General features: G+C 39.2%; 1 pseudogene; it reads right to left on the reverse strand.

The window, feature by feature from the left end:
* Window positions 1-8,169: 8,169 nt before the first annotated feature.
* Window positions 8,170-8,979, reverse strand: LOC146684701 (uncharacterized; annotated as a pseudogene).

The following is an 8,979-nucleotide window of genomic DNA, read 5'->3' on the forward strand; positions in this document are numbered from 1 at the left end:
TTTATATTTTAGCTTTGGATTTGCCTGCTTTTCCCTATAATTGGCAGTGTGCCAATTAAGAGGCAAGGAAAGACACATATCCAATTAATCTTACCTGGTGTATTCACAGGAGACAGGACAACGCCTTCTCTTCTCTTCTCTTCTCTTCTCTTCTGTCCACACATAAAATGGATAAAACAAATATTACAGGTGCAATTAAATGTGCGCCTAATTACGGGAACGCTCCTCTCCTTCTCATCTGAGATTCAGGATTGTAGCCTAATACTCTGTAGTGGTACTGAAGCAGGCTAATGATTAAGACTATGCTCTGGATTAGCCCACAAGGATTAGAGAAACGTGACGCCTCACAAAATTGTGAGCACTGATTGCCAATTCTTAGTTTAGATTTTTTTTAAAAATCTTTTTTATATATAATTTAATTCAATACTGTTGATTTATATTTACATTATCATATATTCCATATTCATTGCATGTAAAGTGAAATGTTTTAAATCAATTTTGTTTAAACTTTGGTTATTATTTATTCAGTATCTCCAGTATCTCAAATTATTATATTTCCCAAGAACAGTCAAAAAGAAGTCAAAAAACAAATTGTGAAAATTATGTACTCTGATGTACATACTCAGTACTTGATTGGGGCAACTTTCCACAAAATTTCAGTGCAGAAAGGTATTGCTAAATACCAGTCATGAGGTTGCAAACTGCTGTCATTCACTGTCACAGCGATTTCTCTTTTTTCCTCCTCAGACACAGGTGTGCAGCTGACAGCAGACAGCTGAAGTGAAATAATGTTTAATATTTATAATGTTTAATAATATTGACAAGAACACATTATAATAAATGCTTACACCAAGTGTTACACCAAACCAAGCTTCTTGCTTAATAACCCCTTTAAGCCCACGGGAGTGTCCATGATCCCAACTTCTTTTAAATCCCGGTAGGCTTCCAACTAAATAAGCTAAAGCAATGCTTTTTTCTTTTTCTTTTTTTTTTACATATGAAAACAGAGGAATTGTACTTACATATCATGCACTTTCCTTCCACTAATGGCTTTGCAAGAATCATGTAAAAAAACCAATCCAGAAACATACTTTGCCGATATGATCAGCAGTTGTCAGCAGGAACTATCATGTGTCCGCCATTACCTGCTAAAACCGGAAGATATGTTATTTTCATGTTAAAGTTTGTTTTTTTTGCGAGAATGCCTCATGACAGTGACGTAAGCGAGTGCGACGTTTGTGATAACAGCTGTGTGCAGATCAACAATGGATCATATATCGAGTGTGGGAGAGAGTATGAGCGTGCAGCGTTTAAAGTGTGAAAGTACTGACCTGACTTTAAGTTTGATTCCATAAAAAGTGACAAAAACATTAGTGTCTGTTGTGCGTGGGAAGAAAACTTCTTTTTAAAAGAAAAAAACCCCTAAACTTCCAAGCAAGCACCGGGAGTACGCTACCACGTAATGGGAAACTCACAGAGAAACTCGCGGATTCTTCCACTGACCGCTGTGGCACACCTGCACCAGGGTAAACCTCCGCCTACGCCAGTCCTGCTTTACAGGTGAAAATAGAGCAACAGGGCCGCTAGTCTTTGATGTTATTTATTTTCTGCTGTGTTTTACTTGCATCTATTTGAAAGAGTGGGTGTAAGCACACAAAAAAAAAGTATATATATGTGCTGGAATGTGCACAAAATAAGTTTAAATGTTATACAAATTTCTTCCAGTCAGAGAATGTTGCATGTAATTAAATTTTTTGCTTGATGCATAAAGTTAAAAGATTAAAACTAATAAAACAAGTTTTAAAAAGAGACTTTTCCATTTGATTACATTTTGTATGATGGATTATGTAGAAAAAGTATAATTGGGCTGAAAGATCTATCGCTTTATCACCTATTCAGGTTGTAAATCGTGTTTTTAAAAAGTAACTAAGTAACTAAGTAATTAATTACTTTTGAAAATAAGTAATCAGTAAAGTAACGGGATTACTTTTTTGGGGAAGTAATCTGTAATTAGTTACTGATTACTTTTTTCAAGTAACTTGACCAACACTACCTGTCAGTACTCTTGCTGCAGCATTTTGGATTAGCTGAAGGCTTTTCAGCAAGTTTTTTGGACATCCTGATAATAATGAATTACAGTAGTCCAGCCTGGAAGTAATAAATGCATGAACTAGTTTTTCAGCGTCACTCTGAGACAGGACATTTCTAACTTCAGAGATGTTGCACAAATGGAAGAAAGCAGTCTTACATATTTGTTTAATATGTGCGTTGAAGGACATATCCTGGTCAAAAATGACTCCAAGGTTCCTCACAGTGTTATTGGAGGCTAAAGGAATGCCATCCAGAGTAAGAATCTGGTTAGATACCATATTTCTAAGATTTTCAGGGCCGAGTACAATAACCTCAGTTTTATCTGAATTAAGAAGCAGAAAGTTAGCGGCCATCCAGGTCTTTATGTCTTTAAGACATTCCTGCAGTTTAACTAATTGGTTTGTGTTATCTGGCTTCATGGATAGATAGAGCTGGGTGTCATCTGCATAGCAGTGAAAATGTATACTTATTTATGTATGTCTTCTAATGATACTGCCTAGGAGAAGCATTATACATGCTTCCCCTAGGCAGTAAGTATCATTTCTGTCATACCTTTTTACTCTACAAAACATCTGATAACATATATTATATTAGCTCTGCTGCTAGCTGTCATGTGTGTTTTGACTTTAAACTTGATAAAACAGAGGGGGCAACAACCAGCAGGAGGTAACATGGCAACCAAAATCATCACAGACTGCAAAGACCCTCATTTTGTTACCCTCATCAGTGACCATCATCAGCAATCTTCCAAATGATTGTGGCACTTGTACTAAACTAGACCATGAGATAAACAGTATTTATACAGTTTGATTATTCATTTACTCAAAATCCAAATGGAATATTTTAAGCCCCAACCAAGTATTGACTTTAAGAATTAACATAGCATCAGAAGTTGGAAATTTCTGTATTGTAAATTCTTTGTTGATTGAAGACATTTTCAAATAATTTGAGTTTTTAGATCCTGCACTATAAAAGCAGAATTCAGAGCGTTATATAGTTTATTCAAAACCCTTCCATCCCCATAATGCACACTGACACAATCTAAAATTGCTACAACCAGTATTTTCATATACAAAAAAAATATTTTTAATACGAAAGGAAGCATTTTTACCATTGAAGCCACATTATATTGTTGTCAAAACACTGCAAAGCTGTGCCATCTTCTAACTTAACTGATTTGGTTTTATGGGCCACAACATTAGTGTTTTGGTTTTGTTTCACTACTCTGCTCAGCAGGCAGTTGAGGATAAACCTCTTTACTGCTAACTTCCAAGCTTCAAATTGAAAACAGACAAAGCAACTTGTTGGTGAACACAGTGGAGCAATTAACAGTTAGTGAGCCACAAATTGTCCCTCAGGATCTGGTAGTCACCAAAAAAATGGCAAGAGGAAAAGTGATTATTGGACTGGCATTCATCGGTTGGATCAGGTATTCATTAAGCAATAATTAATTAATTGCCCACTCTACCTTTTTCAGCTACATATGTCAGTGCTGTGTTTACAGCTTGTTGTTAAGAGACAAAACATTTAGAGAGCAGGCCCCATCAAAAAAATAATTAATTCAAGTCAAAAATCCAAATTAACCTTTGCCCAGTAGTTTGCTGTTCACATAAAATGAAATAAAATAATCATGAAATATACTTGGTTACCAGTAATATACCATGGAAGCCCACGCAAGTAAATGATGTGTGTGGGAAACACTGTATATGTTTACAAAAATGTGTTCAGAAATAATAAATATCAACAAGCTTTTATTACTTCAATGATACATGTCTGAACTGTACAAACAAAAACAGTTTGACTCAAAAGCACAGGTCATACCAGCGCAGAAACCGATTTGATCCATATTCATGTAAATGATTGTGCATATGTGCATAATTTGTATCTTTTAATGTTTACTTTATGCATTCACTGATGTTATATAATTAAAAAGCATAATTTGACTGTATAGCAGACAGACACAGAAAAGTCATAGTAACAGAAAGTTGGAACAATGATCCGGTCTTATTTCAAAGTAGTCCATCACAAAAATTTGTAGACATTTCTGTTTGGTTGTTCAATGTGTGGCCCTTTGCTTACTGTAACAAGGTTGGTCTGACCCTCTGATGAAAAGGGCTAGACCAATACCAGCACACTGTCAACGCCAGATGTGTGGGGGGACGTGGGAGCGACTGCTTTTAGCAAACAAACAACCTTGGCGATCAGCTGAGACAGGTTCAAACCCACACTCACCCTTATTTACGTTCTAAAAAAAAAACCAGGACAATTTTCGCACGAGGTCAGTCATGGCATACCTTTCCAGTTCAGTGTGAAATACTGTGTACTTGCATTCAGCAGGTGTGTCAGTCAGAGAGAGGCTGATGCTAGTGAAACGTCAGTTCCTCCTCTGTGTATTCATGTAGCTTCTCCTCCAGACTCTATGTTGTTTAGTTGCTAAACATCACATAACGGTGAAAACAAGCAGTAGAGTCTATATTTTATTTTATCTTCATGTTAGCTTGCAATGCATACATCTTGACTTTTGTCATACTAGAAACCACTGCCAGTATTTCCAGTTGCCTAATTACTGGACCTCAGTCTTAAAGGTGACTGCTTCATAGTGCTCCCCCTTGCTTCTCAATGCTAAAGAGAGTAATCTGTAATCTTTTGTTTAATCGCTTGAACAAGCAGGAGGGGTTGGAGAGAGAAGAAAAGGGGAACTAAAAACAAAAACACAAAGCTAGAAAATGCATGAGCTGCAAGTGTAGGAGCACCTTCGTGTGTGTGTGTGTGTGTGTGTGTGTGTGTGTGTGTGTGTGTGTGTGTGTGTGTGTGTGTGTGTGTGTGTTTGTGACAGTGTGCGGAGAAACAGAAGGGACTGTTGAGTGTTACGCTGTGCTGAGAATAGCTCTTAGAGAAGCACTATAAAGCCCAGCATTACCCCCCTCCACAAAAGACCTGCCTAAGCATTAAACACCATTATTATTTGAAACAATTTGTCCACGAGTGGCAGCCTATCTCCACGTGTATACCTGTGTCATTTTTGCCTTTCTCTGTGATTTTTATTTTTTTATTGATTCAATCCCACAAAGTACAGTTAGCTCTTGTTAAGCCTCTCCGACACAGCAGGGGCTCATCATTTAAAAGTAGAATGGGAGGGAGAGCCTTCAGTTTTCAGGCCCCTCTTCTGTGGAACCAGCTTCCAGTTTGGATTTGGGAGACAGACACTATCTCTACTTTTAAGATTAGGCTTAAAACTTTCCTTTCTGCTAAAGCATATAGTTAGGGCTGGACCAGGTGACTCTGAATCCTCCCTTAGTTATGCTGCAATAGACGTAGGCTGCCGGGGATTCCCATGATGCATTGAGTTTTTCCTTTCCAGTCACCTTTCTCACTCACTGTGTGTTAATAGACCTCTCTGCATTGAATCATACCTGTTATTAACCTCTGTCTCTCTTCCACAGCATGTCTTTATCCTGTCTTCCTTCTCTCACCACAACCAGTCGCAGCAGATGGCCCCGCCCCTCCCTGAGCCTGGTTCTGCCGGAGGTTTCTTCCTGTTAAAAGGGAGTTTTTCCTTCCCACTGTCGCCAAAGTGCTTGCTCATAGGGGGTCATATGATTGTTGGGTTTTTCTCTGTATCTATTTTTGTACGATCTACTGTGCAGTATAAAGCGCCTTGAGGGGACTGTTGTTGTGATTTGGCACTATATAAATAAATAAAATTGAATTAAAATCATGGCAATGGGTAGATACACGCAAGCATTATCATGATGTATTGTTTTGTAAGGTGGCAGTATTAAAATTTGGATTTTTTAATCTTTCTGTTGTTTCAGCTTTTGACTTGACATGTGTTGAAAAAGAAAGGACTAATTGATATTAATTAAAATTCAGCATGAATCCAGTGCTGCATACTAACATGAGGTTTTATGGATACAGCAAATATGCCATGGAGAAACACTCAGTATACAGAATACAACCAGAAGTTAGAGAAGGGATTCAAGGTCTTCATTGAGTTGTAGAATATTATGACTGTTCGCACGAAGAATTATAGGCCTAAGTGGCTGGTTTACGCTAAAACCACAGTGCTATGAGGTTGTATGCCAACTCTCTACTGATTTGTGTGTTGCTTTCATGTAGTTATGTGGTCTATCATCAACAGGACATCTGCTGTCAGGGAGTCAGCAGCAGTTGCAGTAATCAGTGTGCTTCTCCTTCCACCTATCTCTGGGCAACCTCGATAAGGAGAAGGAAAAATGCGGTGTCATATTTATTCATGACTACTTTCTCAATTTTCCGTTCTCCTCTCCTCCACCGAGGCTCTGCATGTACGCCCTATTCTATAGCTATCTTTAAGTGACAGATTAAAATTGAATGGCTTTCTTGTTATTCTATCTATAAAACAACAAAATCACGGCCATTAATATTTCTACTTTGGCCGGTAGGAGCTGAGGGAGAACATTTTTTTCACCTGTGTAATAAAGTAGATGAGGATCTCTTCGGTGGACAGGTAATCATTTTCTCATCATAGCAGGAGAAGATGGAGAGAGAAAAGAGAAATGGGAAATTGAGAAATGCCCAAAAGTGGTGAGAATACTAACAGAAAATAGAAAGAGAACAATAAGTGAGTAAGAATTGTAAACAAAACCAGTAAAAGAGAGAAAGAGAGAGAAAAGGAACAGAATAAGTTACGACTTTAAAGTAAACACAATATCTTAAAGGTGACAGCTCCTACAATCTTATAATAAGTGGTCAAAAAGGTCTAAGATCCATAAAAATCTCAAACCAGTTTAAATCCGATCCATCTCCTAGTCTCATTCAGGAGTGTTGCAATGCTTCAAGTGGGGGCCGCTGAATTGTGACCGCTCACATTTGATGCTCACTGGATCTCACACTGTGCCAAAGCTTCAACCATTCTACTTCAATTTTATTTGGGGTAAGCACGCACCACATGTCAAAGGTTTCAGTTTGACCCCGAGGGACAGAGTTACAGTATACAACCCCATAAAAAAGCCCATCAATAACAATAAAAAAAACCCACAAGCATACGCCCTGTTGGGCATATGACCTGGTGCCTTTTTCTTTTGGAAACTGTAGACACTTTCACTGCTGGCACTGACCCAGCTGTCATCACCAATGATGATCCTTTACCTGAAGAACGTCAGGTTATTTTTACAGAGAAGGTGTTGTTTTGCTCTCTGCACCAGTGTAACGTCTTTGGTTAACTGCAGATGCTAAGTTGATCAGAACAGGGTTTCCATTGAGCAAATTAATGATAACAGCAAGGCTAAACATGGTGTAAAGATTTTTAAAAATTGTCCTTGAAAAGGAGACCGGCTAAGTTTATATTTTCACTTCACCTTCCGCATAGTGATGTTTGGTGCTACACGTACTTCAGAGGCTATTATTACAGTTTTTCTCAAATGCTAAAACACATTTCACAAACGTTTCCACCATGTTCCCCAATGTCTAAACACAACACCCTTTTCTAAAGCTACATAAACACAACCACACCTGCCCACTGCAAAAACTCGAACTTTCACACCAAAAGAGCAGCTCGAAGCTTTCAAAAAATGTAAACACTATACACATCATTACACACTACAGCAAAACAATTGAAAACACAATGCTCATTTTGTGAGAAGGTTCTTTGTTGCATAACTGCCAATGCATATTTTTAGAAACCATACAGTAACGGATCGTCGTAGATCTCTGCAGACGATTAGGCATTTAGATTTGTGAGTTTCATATGAAGAGTATAAATCTATAGAAAATCCTGCATCTACGTACACTACTGTAACACAACTCAATGCAAAAACAGAATCTATTGCACACAACAGTACTCCTGAAAACATGATCAGGGTGTGAAGTTTTTTTTATTTACGTCATTCACACCACAATCACTGTGTGGCATCATGTCGCTGAGCTGCATCGGGCCACATCACCTCATCCACATCGCAGGCTATATTGTCTCTTGCCAGGCACCGCAGGAAAAACGCCCTGGAATGGCAAATCCATCCTTGGAAGGCCTCCGCTGGGATGTCAACACAGGCCAGCTCCATTGCCCTTAGGAGGTTCTCTCTTGTGTATCGTTGTCTGTCATACACCTTCCATCTCCATGATGAGAAGAACTCCTCTATAGGGTTCAGGAAAGGGGAGTAGGGTGGCAGACAGACGTTTAAAAAGTGGTCACTGTTGGTGGTGAACCACTCTGATTTGGTTTGTTCTGTGGAAGCGGACATTGTCCCAAATGATCACATAAATGTGGTGTGCGTGTCCAGGATGGTGTTGTTGGCGGTCCAGGAGGATGTCTTATAGCTCCTCTAGGAAGGTGAGGAGACGTTGGGTGTTGTAAGACCCAAGGACAGCATGCCGGTGGACAAGCCCGTCTGAACCCATGGCCGCACAAAGGGTAATATTACCCCCCCATTGGCCAGGGACCTCAGTGATGGCTCTTTGGCCAATGATGTTACGGCCTCTTTACCTTCGTTTCTGCAGGTTGAAGCCAGCCTCATCCAGGAAGAGGTACTCATGATGTCTGGCCATCGCTTCCAACTGTAATATCCTCTGTGAAAATTTGAAAGTGCACAGGTGTTCAGAACAACAGTCAATCAGGTAGCACAGTATTGTCCAGAAGTAATGTAGGCCACTGAGCAACACAGTATGTCCACTAACTGTACTGTGAACATGGATGTATACTTACACATACTTATAACATAGGTCTTCGTGTCGCGCAGAGTTGCGCTCAAAGGGAACCCTATAGACCTGTTTCATCCGTGTCTTTTTGCGCCGGAGAACTCGGTCTATTGTGGCCAAGCTGACATCGTCAATGCTCTCAAAGTTGACATTATCGGCAATGACTTTGTCTCTGATCTCCCGGAGTCTGATGAGGTTGTTCCCACGAACCAT

Source organism: Copadichromis virginalis, linkage group LG20 (assembly GCF_057382275.1).
Source record: "Copadichromis virginalis isolate Kocher_CV1m ecotype Utaka linkage group LG20, C_Virginalis_male_GT1.1, whole genome shotgun sequence".
Lineage (NCBI taxonomy): Eukaryota > Metazoa > Chordata > Actinopteri > Cichliformes > Cichlidae > Copadichromis > Copadichromis virginalis.